This window comes from Pleurodeles waltl, unplaced genomic scaffold, assembly GCF_031143425.1.
Source record: "Pleurodeles waltl isolate 20211129_DDA unplaced genomic scaffold, aPleWal1.hap1.20221129 scaffold_39, whole genome shotgun sequence".
Taxonomy (NCBI): Eukaryota; Metazoa; Chordata; class Amphibia; order Caudata; family Salamandridae; genus Pleurodeles; species Pleurodeles waltl.
This window is the reverse complement of record NW_027150097.1, coordinates 943,322-957,365: the sequence shown is the minus strand read 5'-3', so window position 1 is coordinate 957,365 and position 14,044 is coordinate 943,322. Positions and strand designations below refer to the sequence as shown.

At 43.9% G+C, this 14,044-nt stretch overlaps 3 non-coding genes across 3 annotated transcripts; all 3 read right to left on the bottom strand.

The window, feature by feature from the left end:
- Nucleotides 1-1,645: 1,645 nt before the first annotated feature.
- TRNAE-UUC (transfer RNA glutamic acid (anticodon UUC)) lies at nt 1,646-1,717 on the bottom strand. The gene has a single exon. It is a non-coding gene; the product is annotated as a tRNA-Glu (tRNA).
- Nucleotides 1,718-7,576: 5,859 nt separating this feature from the next.
- TRNAE-UUC (transfer RNA glutamic acid (anticodon UUC)) lies at nt 7,577-7,648 on the bottom strand. The gene has a single exon. It is a non-coding gene; the product is annotated as a tRNA-Glu (tRNA).
- Nucleotides 7,649-13,498: 5,850 nt separating this feature from the next.
- Nucleotides 13,499-13,570, bottom strand: TRNAE-UUC (transfer RNA glutamic acid (anticodon UUC)). Its single transcript has one exon. It is a non-coding gene; the product is annotated as a tRNA-Glu (tRNA).
- Between the last annotated feature and the right edge of the window lie 474 nt (nt 13,571-14,044).

The window sequence follows — 14,044 nt, the reverse complement described above, 5'->3', positions numbered from 1 at the left end:
TCAGACTATAGCACCGTGGTACATATGCACACATGTGCATGTACACGTCAGCCAGTTTTTTATTCATTTATGTACTAATACTGTTCAGCATCAGGATGTGATGTCGAAGGAGACTGTAAGAGAGCGCCGAAGTCTCTGGTATTTCAAGACAAATCTAGAGACCTTTTCACACTCATATACTGCTCCAGGCAGATCTTCCACTGCAAATGCAAGTTATATGAGTCCAGCTGAAAACTGTTTATTTTTGGGTACTTGCTTTAGTCAAAGGTTACCATTTGCAACTCACAAAAAAAAAGCAAAGGGCAATTTCATACATTAACACTTTGGTAAAGTCGTTCTTTCACACCGTACATTTCCGTAAGTTTCTCTCTCCTTGTAAGTTATCCGGTGTGAAGGCCAAGTGGAGTCAGGTCCACACTGTGCATCTTACAGTTGTGTAGCCAGAGTAGAGAGGTGTCCACACAGACACAGGACGTAGACAACACCTGTGTGTAGCATCAAGTGTCCCCAGCAACGCGTATAGAATAATGTATAGATGCCCCCAAACCGCAGAAACCACGAGGGGAATGAAAAGAGGAAGAGACGGGTTATGTCAGAGATACAAATGGTTTCCTGCTCAAGACCTGCAATAAATTAAAACAAAAGTATTATTACAAACATTCCAGGTCCTACCGATATTGGAACTCAGATTGCTTGATTCAGAGTCCAGAGTGCTAATCATTACACGATGGAACCAACGTCCACGATCCTCAACCCTAGGAGTCCTGAAGCAGTGTCAGTCGCCACCTACTGTCTATCGCTTGAATTCGTTCACACTGTAAATCAAACATGACAAATCCAACAGCACAACTAAAATGTGTATTTCACAAGTAATAACATAAAAACAGAAATATACTTTTGCTGATGCAGAAACAAAGAAAACGTCTCGTCTGATGCTTCGAAATCTCCATTTAGCATGGCCCCTTAACTAACCACCAAGAATCTTTGCACGGCTGGGAACCTTTGTAAAAGGGTCAGTGGGTCACTGTGAATGCAGCAGAACTTCACCCCTGTATTTCTTACAAAGAAGCAGAGTTTTATTCCAGGTACAGGAGGCATCTCTGGTGTCTGATACTACCGGTAGTGTCCAGCCTACCCTCTCTGAGAGAGCAGCAGTGAGGGTACAAAGCACACTGGTTGCAAAATGTGGACACTGCAAACAACAGCTGCAATATCACAGATGATATAAAACACATAAAGTACTCAAGTCTTATACTAGAAACAACACAGCAGGGGAATCATGTCATAAAACAAATGATGAACCCACAGTATGGACGGGGCAGGTAATAAAATGCGAATTTCCCATGGTGGCAACACAGTCAATTGCTGCCTTCTTCTCTGTGCCCCGGTCTCTTTATATAATCTGTACTTTTTGTTGTGCAATAAAAGAAAAACAAGGAATAACCCTTCATAGTATTAATGTACAGGTCAAGGGCTGTGGAGAGAGGTCAGTAGATTTGGGGGTCGGTGTAAACCTCTGACGGCATTAGATGGAAGCAGAAGACAAAGCAAGTGACATTTATTAAGACTTTAGGTGCATTTAGGTTTATAGAAAAAAACTGAGAAAGATTAAAATGTCTGAGTAGTGAAAAAAATAAATATGGATTTCTCATACCGGGAGTCGAACCCAGGCCGCCTGGGTGAAAACCAGGAATCCTAACCGCTAGACCATATGTGAACTGTGAAATTTTTCTACAGCTTAGTGTATGTGAGGTGTCTCCCAAGGTCACACTGCATTCCGTACACTGAGAGTTATATTGTTCTTCTCAGTAGTACACAATCAATTGGGGTAACAGACACCTCACTTCTGCCAAAAGAGAAAGAATGACCAGAAGTCATCATTTCTGCCACAACCTGTCAGGTCTCATTATTTACAACCTTAGAGCTTCTACACATACACAGAGCCCAGGACACGGAGGACAGCAGCAGTCCCTGCATTCACTATTACTAACCCCTCCCCTTGAGCCAGACAAAGCCACGCCCCTCCCGTAGGACACTCCTGGGTTTCCTCACCAGACTGATGGCCCCACAGACCCCTCTCCAGTTATCTTCCAGCTGCTTCCTTGACGACACTCCCCTGCACCTGTCACAGGCTCCAGGATGCCCTCCTGGGGCTCGAGTTATACTCTTTCTCTATCTACTAACAGCAACGACTCCAGTCCTGACACTGGATTGGTTCACACAGAGAAGAAACAGCTCAGAAGTAGTCTGGGTTGTTCCCAGGTACCTGCATCTTCACAGAGTGACTGCCAGGGGGCAGCACAGCCAAAGTACTCACAGCCCACAAGGCTACAAATCATCAATTGGATGTCAGCAGCCTTGTCAGAGGCACAGAGACTAGTAATTCCACAATATTTTGGGACAGCAGAGGAAGAAGCAAGTGCTGAGCTGAAGTGGTCACTGCTGTTTTGTCACAACACCAGACATATGTTCTTAAAAGCATGTAAGCGCACATTCTTAGGCATTCTCGGTCGTCTTCTCCCTTTCTGACATTATACCAATTGTATACACCCGAATGGAGAAAAGTTAAAATATAAGGTACTAGGAATATGCGCCAAAGGTAGTCAAATTAAACATTTCAAGTACAAATATTACCATATTTATTGATGTAAAATGTAAACAAGTTAGACTGAAAATATGTGTGTGTGTTTACAAAGGATGTCTAAAGTGTATGCTGTGAGGTCAGGTTGCAGTTCACTACTTGCACTTGTGCCTTTCACAAGTGTGAGTACCCAGTTACACTAATGTCTTCTCTGACTTGTTATTCTGAGAGTCATGTACTAAAGGGGGGCTTCCACCCTAGTTTGAGGGACCAGAGTACGAATGCCCCAGGGCACAGGAAGTACACAGTCCTCATTGATACAACTGTGGCCCAGTAACTTCTGACTGCCCTTTGACCCCACAGACTGGCACATATATGTCATCAGACTATAGCACCGTGGTACATATGCACACATGTGCATGTACACGTCAGCCAGTTTTTTATTCATTTATGTACTAATACTGTTCAGCATCAGGATGTGATGTCGAAGGAGACTGTTAGAGAGCGCCGAAGTCTCTGGTATTTCAAGACAAAACTAGAGACCTTTTCACACTCATATACTGCTCCAGGCAGATCTTCCACTGCAAATGCAAGTTATATGAGTCCAGCTGAAAACTGTTTATTTTTGGGTACTTGCTTTAGTCAAAGGTTACCATTTGCAACTCACAAAAAAAAAGCAAAGGGCAATTTCATACATTAACACTTTGGTAAAGTCGTTCTTTCACACCGTACATTTCCGTAAGTTTCTCTCTCCTTGTAAGTTATCCGGTGTGAAGGCCAAGTGGAGTCAGGTCCACACTGTGCATCTTACAGTTGTGTAGCCAGAGTAGAGAGGTGTACACACAGACACAGGACGTAGACAACACCTGTGTGTAGCATCAAGTGTCCCCAGCAACGCGTATAGAATAATGTATAGATGCCCCCAAACCGCAGAAACCACGAGGGGAATGAAAAGAGGAAGAGACGGGTTATGTCAGAGATACAAATGGTTTCCTGCTCAAGACCTGCAATAAATTAAAACAAAAGTATTATTACAAACATTCCAGGTCCTACCGATATTGGAACTCAGATTGCTGGATTCAGAGTCCAGAGTGCTAATCATTACACGATGGAACCAACGTCCACGATCCTCAACCCTAGGAGTCCTGAAGCAGTGTCAGTCGCCACCTACTGTCTATCGCTTGAATTCGTTCACACTGTAAATCAAACATGACAAATCCAACGGCACAACTAAAATGTGTATTTCACAAGTAATAACATAAAAACAGAAATATACTTTTGCTGATGCAGAAACAAAGAAAACGTCTCGTCTGATGCTTCGAAATCTCCATTTAGCATGGCCCCTTAACTAACCACCAAGAGTCTTTGTACGGCTGGGAACCTTTGTAAAAGGGTCAGTGGGTCACTGTGAATGCAGCAGATCTTCACCCCTGTATTTCTTACAAAGAAGCAGAGTTTTATTCCAGGTACAGGAGGCATCTCTGGTGTCTGATACTACCGGTAGTGTTCAGCCTACCCTCTCTGAGAGAGCAGCAGTGAGGGTACAAAGCACACTGGTTGCAAAATGTGGACACTGCAAACAACAGCTGCAATATCACAGATGATATAAAATACATAAAGTACTCAAGTCTTATACTAGAAACAACACAGCAGGGGAATCATGTCATAAAACAAATGATGAACCCACAGTATGGACGGGGCAGGTAATAAAATGCGAATTTCCCATGGTGGCACCACAGTCAATTGCTGACTTCTTCTCTGTGCCCCGGTCTCTTTATATAATCTGTACTTTTTGTTGTGCAATAAAAGAAAAACAAGGAATAACCCTTCATAGTATTAATGTACAGGTCAAGGGCTGGGGAGAGAGGGCAGTAGATTTGGGGGTCGGTGTAAACCTCTGACAGCATTAGATGGAAGCAGAAGACAAAGCAAGTGACATTTATGTGCATTTTAGGTGCATTTAGGTTTATAGAAAAAAACTGAGAAAGATTAAAATGTCTGAGTAGTGAAAAAAATAAAGATGGATTTCCCATACCGGGAGTCAAACCCAGGCCGCCTGGGTGAAAACCAGGAATCCAAACCGCTAGATCATATGGGAACTGTGAACTTTTGCTACAGCTTAGTGTATGTGAGGTGTCTCCCAAGGTCACACTGCATTCCGTACACTGAGAGTTATATTGTTCTTCTCAGTAGTACACAATCAATTGGGGTAGCAGACACCTCACTTCTGACAAAAGAGAAAGAATGACCAGAAGTCATCATTTCTGCCACAACCTGTCAGGTCTCATTATTTAGAACCTTAGAGCTTCTACACATACACCGAGCCCAGGACACGGAGGACAGCAGCAGTCCCTGCATTCACTATTACTAACCCCTCCCCTTGAGCCAGACAAAGCCACGCCCCTCCCGTAGGACACTCCTGGGTTTCCTCACCAGACTGATGGCCCCACAGACCCCTCTCCAGTTATCTTCCAGCTGCTTCCTTGACGACACTCCCCTGCACCTGTCACAGACTCCAGGCTGCCCTCCTGGGGCTCGAGTTATACTCCTTCTCTATCTACTAACAGCACCGACTCCAGTCCTGACACTGGATTGGTTCACACAGAGAAGAAACAGCTCAGAAGTAGTCTGGGTTGTTCCCAGGTACCTGCATCTTCACAGAGTGACTGCCAGGGGGCAGCACAGCCAAAGCACTCACAGCCCACAAGGCTACAAATCATCAATTGGATGTCAGCAGCCTTGTCAGAGGCACAGAGACTAGTAATTAAGCAAAATATTTTGGGACAGCAGAGGAAGAAGCAAGTGCTGAGCTGAAGTGGTAACTGCTGTTTTGTCACAACACCAGACATATGTTCTTAAAAGCATGTAAGCGCACATTCTTAGGCATTCTCGGTCGTCTTCTCCCTTTCTGACATTATACCAATTGTATACACCCGAATGGAGAAAAGTTAAAATATAAGGTACTAGGAATATGCGCCAAAGGTAGGCAAATTAAACATTTCAAGTACAAATATTACCATATTTATTGATGTAAAATGTAAACAAGTTAGACTGAAAATATGTGTGTGTGTTTACAAAGGATGTCTAAAGTGTATGCTGTGAGGTCAGGTTGCAGTTCACTATTTGCACTTGTGCCTTTCACAAGTGTGAGTACCCAGTAACACTAATGTCTGCTCTGACTTGTTAATCTGAGAGTCATGTGCTAAAGGGGGGCTTCCACCCTAGTTTGAGGGACCAGAGTACGAATGCCCCAGGGTACAGGAAGTACACAGTCCTCATTGATACAACTGTGGCCCAGTAACTTCTGACTGCCCTTTGACCCCACAGACTGGCACATATATGTCATCAGACTATAGCACTGTGGTACATATGCACACATGTGCATGTACACGTCAGCCAGTTTTTTATTCATTTATGTGCTAATACTGTTCAGCATCAGGATGTGATGTCGAAGGAGACTGGTGGAGAGCGCCGAAGTCTCTGGTATTTCAAGACAAAACTAGAGACCTTTTCACACTCATATACTGCTCCAGGCAGATCTTCCACTGCAAATGCAAGTTATATGAGTCCAGCTGAAAACTGTTTATTTTTGGGTACTTCCTTTAGTCAAATGTTACCATTTGCAACTCACAAAAAAAAAGCAAAGGGCAATTTCATACATTAACACTTTGGTAAAGTCGTTCTTTCACACCGTACATTTCCGTAAGTTTCTCTCTCCTTGTAAGTTATCCGGTGTGAAGGCCAAGTGGAGTCAGGTCCACACTGTGCATCTTACAGTTGTGTAGCCAGAGTAGAGAGGTGTCCACACAGACACAGGACGTAGACAACACCTGTGTGTAGCATCAAGTGTCCCCAGCAACGCCTATAGAATAATGTATAGATGCCCCCAAACCGCAGAAACCATGAGGGGAATGAAAAGAGGAAGAGACGGGTTATGTCAGAGATACAAATGGTTTCCTGCTCAAGACCTGCAATAAATTAAAACAAAAGTATTATTACAAACATTCCAGGTCCTACCGATATTGGAACTCAGATTGCTGGATTCAGAGTCCAGAGTGCTAATCATTACACGATGGAACCAACGTCCACGATCCTCAACCCTAGGAGTCCTGAAGCAGTGTCAGTCGCCACCTACTGTCTATCGCTTGAATTCGTTCACACTGTAAATCAAACATGACAAATCCAACAGCACAACTAAAATGTGTATTTCACAAGTAATAACATAAAAACAGAAATATACTTTTGCTGATGCAGAAACAAAGAAAACGTCTCGTCTGATGCTTCGAAATCTCCATTTAGCATGACCCCTTAACTAACCACCAAGAATCTTTGCACGGCTGGGAACCTTTGTAAAAGGGTCAGTGGGTCACTGTGAATGCAGCAGATCTTCACCCCTATATTTCTTACAAAGAAGCAGAGTTTTATTCCAGGTACAGGAGGCATCTCTGGTGTCTGATACTACCGGTAGTGTCCAGCCTACCCTCTCTGAGAGAGCAGCAGTGAGGGTACAAAGCACACTGGTTGCAAAATGTGGACACTGCAAACAACAGCTGCAATATCACAGATGATATAAAACACATAAAGTACTCAAGTCTTATACTAGAAACAACACAGCAGGGGAATCATGTCATAAAACAAATGATGAACCCACAGTATGGACGGGGCAGGTAATAAAATGCGAATTTCCCATGGTGGCACCACAGTCAATTGCTGCCTTCTTCTCTGTGCCCCGGTTTCTTTATATAATCTGTACTTTTTGTTGTGCAATAAAAGAAAAACAAGGAATAACCCTTCATACTGTAGTATTAATGTACAGGTCAAGGGCTGTGGAGAGAGGTCAGTAGATTTGGGGGTCGCTGTAAACCTCTGACGGCATTAGATGGAAGCAGAAGACAAAGCAAGTGACATTTATTAAGACTTTAGGTGCATTTAGGTTTATAGAAAAAAACTGAGAAAGATTAAAATGTCTGAGTAGTGAAAAAAATAAATATGGATTTCCCATACCGGGAGTCGAACCCAGGCCGCCTGGGTGAAAACCAGGAATCCTAACCGCTAGACCATATGGGAACTGTGAAATTTTTCTACAGCTTAGTGTATGTGAGGTGTCTCCCAAGGTCACACTGCATTCCGTACACTGAGAGTTATACTGTTCTTCTCAGTAGTACACAATCAATTGGGGTAACAGACACCTCACTTCTGACAAAAGAGAAAGAATGACCAGAAGTCATCATTTCTGCCACAACCTGTCAGGTCTCATTATTTAGAACCTTAGAGCTTCTACACATACACAGAGCCCAGGACACGGAGGACAGCAGCAGTCCCTGCATTCACTATTACTAACCCCTCCCCTTGAGCCAGACAAAGCCACGCCCCTCCCGTAGGACACTCCTGGGTTTCCTCACCAGACTGATGGCCCCACAGACCCCTCTCCAGTTATCTTCCAGCTGCTTCCTTGACGACACTCCCCTGCACCTGTCACAGGCTCCAGGCTGCTCTCCTGGGGCTCGAGTTATACTCCTTCTCTATCTACTAACAGCAACGACTCCAGTCCTGACACTGGATTGGTTCACACAGGGAAGAAACAGCTCAGAAGTAGTCTGGGTTGTTCCCAGGTACCTGCATCTTCACAGAGTGACTGCCAGGGGGCAGCACAGCCAAAGTACTCACAGCGCACAAGGCTACAAATCATCAATTGGATGTCAGCAGCCTTGTCAGAGGCACAGAGACTAGTAATTCCACAATATTTTGGGACAGCAGAGGAAGAAGCAAGTGCTGAGCTGAAGTGGTCACTGCTGTTTTGTCACAACACCAGACATATGTTCTTAAAAGCATGTAAGCGCACATTCTTAGGCATTCTCGGTCGTCTTCTCCCTTTCTGACATTATACCAATTGTATACACCCGAATGGAGAAAAGTTAAAATATAAGGTACTAGGAATATGCGCCAAAGGTAGGCAAATTAAACATTTCAAGTACAAATATTACCATATTTATTGATGTAAAATGTAAACAAGTTAGACTGAAAATATGTGTGTGTGTTTACAAAGGATGTCTAAAGTGTATGCTGTGAGGTCAGGTTGCAGTTCACTACTTGCACTTGTGCCTTTCACAAGTGTGAGTACCCAGTTACACTAATGTCTTCTCTGACTTGTTATTCTGAGAGTCATGTACTAAAGGGGGGCTTCCACCCTAGTTTGAGGGACCAGAGTACGAATGCCCCAGGGCACAGGAAGTACACAGTCCTCATTGATACAACTGTGGCCCAGTAACTTCTGACTGCCCTTTGACCCCACAGACTGGCACATATATGTCATCAGACTATAGCACCGTGGTACATATGCACACATGTGCATGTACACGTCAGCCAGTTTTTTATTCATTTATGTACTAATACTGTTCAGCATCAGGATGTGATGTCGAAGGAGACTGTTAGAGAGCGCCGAAGTCTCTGGTATTTCAAGACAAAACTAGAGACCTTTTCACACTCATATACTGCTCCAGGCAGATCTTCCACTGCAAATGCAAGTTATATGAGTCCAGCTGAAAACTGTTTATTTTTGGGTACTTGCTTTAGTCAAAGGTTACCATTTGCAACTCACAAAAAAAAAGCAAAGGGCAATTTCATACATTAACACTTTGGTAAAGTCGTTCTTTCACACCGTACATTTCCGTAAGTTTCTCTCTCCTTGTAAGTTATCCGGTGTGAAGGCCAAGTGGAGTCAGGTCCACACTGTGCATCTTACAGTTGTGTAGCCAGAGTAGAGAGGTGTCCACACAGACACAGGACGTAGACAACACCTGTGTGTAGCATCAAGTGTCCCCAGCAACGCGTATAGAATAATGTATAGATGCCCCCAAACCGCAGAAACCACGAGGGGAATGAAAAGAGGAAGAGACGGGTTATGTCAGAGATACAAATGGTTTCCTGCTCAAGACCTGCAATAAATTAAAACAAAAGTATTATTACAAACATTCCAGGTCCTACCGATATTGGAACTCAGATTGCTGGATTCAGAGTCCAGAGTGCTAATCATTACACGATGGAACCAACGTCCACGATCCTCAACCCTAGGAGTCCTGAAGCAGTGTCAGTCGCCACCTACTGTCTATCGCTTGAATTCGTTCACACTGTAAATCAAACATGACAAATCCAACAGCACAACTAAAATGTGTATTTCACAAGTAATAACATAAAAACAGAAATATACTTTTGCTGATGCAGAAACAAAGAAAACGTCTCGTCTGATGCTTCGAAATCTCCATTTAGCATGGCCCCTTAACTAACCACCAAGAGTCTTTGCACGGCTGGGAACCTTTGTAAAAGGGTCAGTGGGTCACTGTGAATGCAGCAGATCTTCACCCCTGTATTTCTTACAAAGAAGCAGAGTTTTATTCCAGGTACAGGAGGCATCTCTGGTGTCTGATACTACCGGTAGTGTTCAGCCTACCCTCTCTGAGAGAGCAGCAGTGAGGGTACAAAGCACTGGTTGCAAAATGTGGACACTGCAAACAACAGCTGCAATATCACAGATGATATAAAATACATAAAGTACTCAAGTCTTATACTAGAAACAACACAGCAGGGGAATCATGTCATAAAACAAATGATGAACCCACAGTATGGACGGGGCAGGTAATAAAATGCGAATTTCCCATGTTGGCACCACAGTCAATTGCTGCCTTCTTCTCTGTGCCCCGGTCTCTTTATATAATCTGTACTTTTTGTTGTGCAATAAAAGAAAAACAAGGAATAACCCTTCATAGTATTAATGTACAGGTCAAGGGCTGGGGAGAGAGGGCAGTAGATTTGGGGGTCGGTGTAAACCTCTGACGGCATTAGATGGAAGCAGAAGACAAAGCAAGTGACATTTATTAAGACTTTAGGTGCATTTAGGTTTATAGAAAAAAACTGAGAAAGATTAAAATGTCTGAGTAGTGAAAAAAATAAAGATGGATTTCCCATACCGGGAGTCAAACCCAGGCCGCCTGGGTGAAAACCAGGAATCCAAACCGCTAGACCATAAGGGAACTGTGAACTTTTTCTACAGCTTAGTGTATGTGAGGTGTCTCCCAAGGTCACACTGCATTCCGTACACTGAGAGTTATATTGTTCTTCTCAGTAGTACACAATCAATTGGGGTAGCAGACACCTCACTTCTGACAAAAGAGAAAGAATGACCAGAAGTCATCATTTCTGCCACAACCTGTCAGGTCTCATTATTTAGAACCTTAGAGCTTCTACACATACACAGAGCCCAGGACACGGAGGACAGCAGCAGTCCCTGCATTCACTATTACTAACCCCTCCCCTTGAGCCAGACAAAGCCACGCCCCTCCCGTAGGACACTCCTGGGTTTCCTCACCAGACTGATGGCCCCACAGACCCCTCTCCAGTTATCTTCCAGCTGCTTCCTTGACGACACTCCCCTGCACCTGTCACAGACTCCAGGCTGCCCTCCTGGGGCTCGAGTTATACTCCTTCTCTATCTACTAACAGCACCGACTCCAGTCCTGACACTGGATTGGTTCACACAGAGAAGAAACAGCTCAGAAGTAGTCTGGGTTGTTCCCAGGTACCTGCATCTTCACAGAGTGACTGCCAGGGGGCAGCACAGCCCAAGCACTCACAGCCCACAAGGCTACAAATCATCAATTGGATGTCAGCAGCCTTGTCAGAGGCACAGAGACTAGTAATTCCACAATATTTTGGGACAGCAGAGGAAGAAGCAAGTGCTGAGCTGAAGTGGTAACTGCTGTTTTGTCACAACACCAGACATATGTTCTTAAAAGCATGTAAGCGCACATTCTTAGGCATTCTCGGTCGTCTTCTCCCTTTCTGACATTATACCAATTGTATACACCCGAATGGAGAAAAGTTAAAATATAAGGTACTAGGAATATGCGCCAAAGGTAGGCAAATTAAACATTTCAAGTACAAATATTACCATATTTATTGATGTAAAATGTAAACAAGTTAGACTGAAAATATGTGTGTGTGTTTACAAAGGATGTCTAAAGTGTATGCTGTGAGGTCAGGTTGCAGTTCACTATTTGCACTTGTGCCTTTCACAAGTGTGAGTACCCAGTAACACTAATGTCTGCTCTGACTTGTTAATCTGAGAGTCATGTGCTAAAGGGGGGCTTCCACCCTAGTTTGAGGGACCAGAGTACGAATGCCCCAGGGCACAGGAAGTACACAGTCCTCATTGATACAACTGTGGCCCAGTAACTTCTGACTGCCCTTTGACCCCACAGACTGGCACATATATGTCATCAGACTATAGCACCGTGGTACATATGCACACATGTGCATGTACACGTCAGCCAGTTTTTTATTCATTTATGTGCTAATACTGTTCAGCATCAGGATGTGATGTCGAAGGAGACTGGTGGAGAGCGCCGAAGTCTCTGGTATTTCAAGACAAAACTAGAGACCTTTTCACACTCATATACTGCTCCAGGCAGATCTTCCACTGCAAATGCAAGTTATATGAGTCCAGCTGAAAACTGTTTATTTTTGGGTACTTGCTTTAGTCAAAGGTTACCATTTGCAACTCACAAAAAAAAAGCAAAGGGCAATTTCATACATTAACACTTTGGTAAAGTCGTTCTTTCACACCGTACATTTCCGTAAGTTTCTCTCTCCTTGTAAGTTATCCGGTGTGAAGGCCAAGTGGAGTCAGGTCCACACTGTGCATCTTACAGTTGTGTAGCCAGAGTAGAGAGGTGTCCACACAGACACAGGACGTAGACAACACCTGTGTGTAGCATCAAGTGTCCCCAGCAACGCGTATAGAATAATGTATAGATGCCCCCAAACCGCAGAAACCACGAGGGGAATGAAAAGAGGAAGAGACGGGTTATGTCAGAGATACAAATGGTTTCCTGCTCAAGACCTGCAATAAATTAAAACAAAAGTATTATTACAAACATTCCAGGTCCTACCGATATTGGAACTCAGATTGCTGGATTCAGAGTCCAGAGTGCTAATCATTACACGATGGAACCAACGTCCACGATCCTCAACCCTAGGAGTCCTGAAGCAGTGTCAGTCGCCACCTACTGTCTATCGCTTGAATTCGTTCACACTGTAAATCAAACATGACAAATCCAACAGCACAACTAAAATGTGTATTTCACAAGTAATAACATAAAAACAGAAATATACTTTTGCTGATGCAGAAACAAAGAAAACGTCTCGTCTGATGCTTCGAAATCTCCATTTAGCATGGCCCCTTAACTAACCACCAAGAGTCTTTGTACGGCTGGGAACCTTTGTAAAAGGGTCAGTGGGTCACTGTGAATGCAGCAGATCTTCACCCCTGTATTTCTTACAAAGAAGCAGAGTTTTATTCCAGGTACAGGAGGCATCTCTGGTGTCTGATACTACCGGTAGTGTTCAGCCTACCCTCTCTGAGAGAGCAGCAGTGAGGGTACAAAGCACACTGGTTGCAAAATGTGGACACTGCAAACAACAGCTGCAATATCACAGATGATATAAAATACATAAAGTACTCAAGTCTTATACTAGAAACAACACAGCAGGGGAATCATGTCATAAAACAAATGATGAACCCACAGTATGGACGGGGCAGGTAATAAAATGCGAATTTCCCATGGTGGCACCACAGTCAATTGCTGCCTTCTTCTCTGTGCCCCGGTCTCTTTATATAATCTGTACTTTTTGTTGTGCAATAAAAGAAAAACAAGGAATAACCCTTCATAGTATTAATGTACAGGTCAAGGGCTGTGGAGAGAGGTCAGTAGATTTGGGGGTCGGTGTAAACCTCTGACGGCATTAGATGGAAGCAGAAGACAAAGCAAGTGACATTTATTAAGACTTTAGGTGCATTTAGGTTTATAGAAAAAAACTGAGAAAGATTAAAATGTCTGAGTAGTGAAAAAAAAAAATATGGATTTCCCATACCGGGAGTCAAACCCAGGCCGCCTGGGTGAAAACCAGGAATCCAAACCGCTAGACCATATGGGAACTTTGAACTTTTTCTACAGCTTAGTGTATGTGAGGTGTCTCCCAAGGTCACACTGCATTCCGTACACTGAGAGTTATATTGTTCTTCTCAGTAGTACACAATCAATTGGGGTAGCAGACACCTCACTTCTGACAAAAGAGAAAGAATGACCAGAAGTCATCATTTCTGCCACAACCTGTCAGGTCTCATTATTTAGAACCTTAGAGCTTCTACACATACACAGAGCCCAGGACACGGAGGACAGCAGCAGTCCCTGCATTCACTATTACTAAACCCTCCCCTTGAGCCAGACAAAGCCACGCCCCTCCCGTAGGACACTCCTGGGTTTCCTCACCAGACTGGTGGCCCCACAGACCCCTCTCCAGTTATCTTCCAGCTGCTTCCTTGACGACACTCCCCTGCACCAGTCACAGACTCCAGGCTGCCCTCCTGGGGCTCGAGTTATACTCCTTCTCTATCTACTAACAGCACCG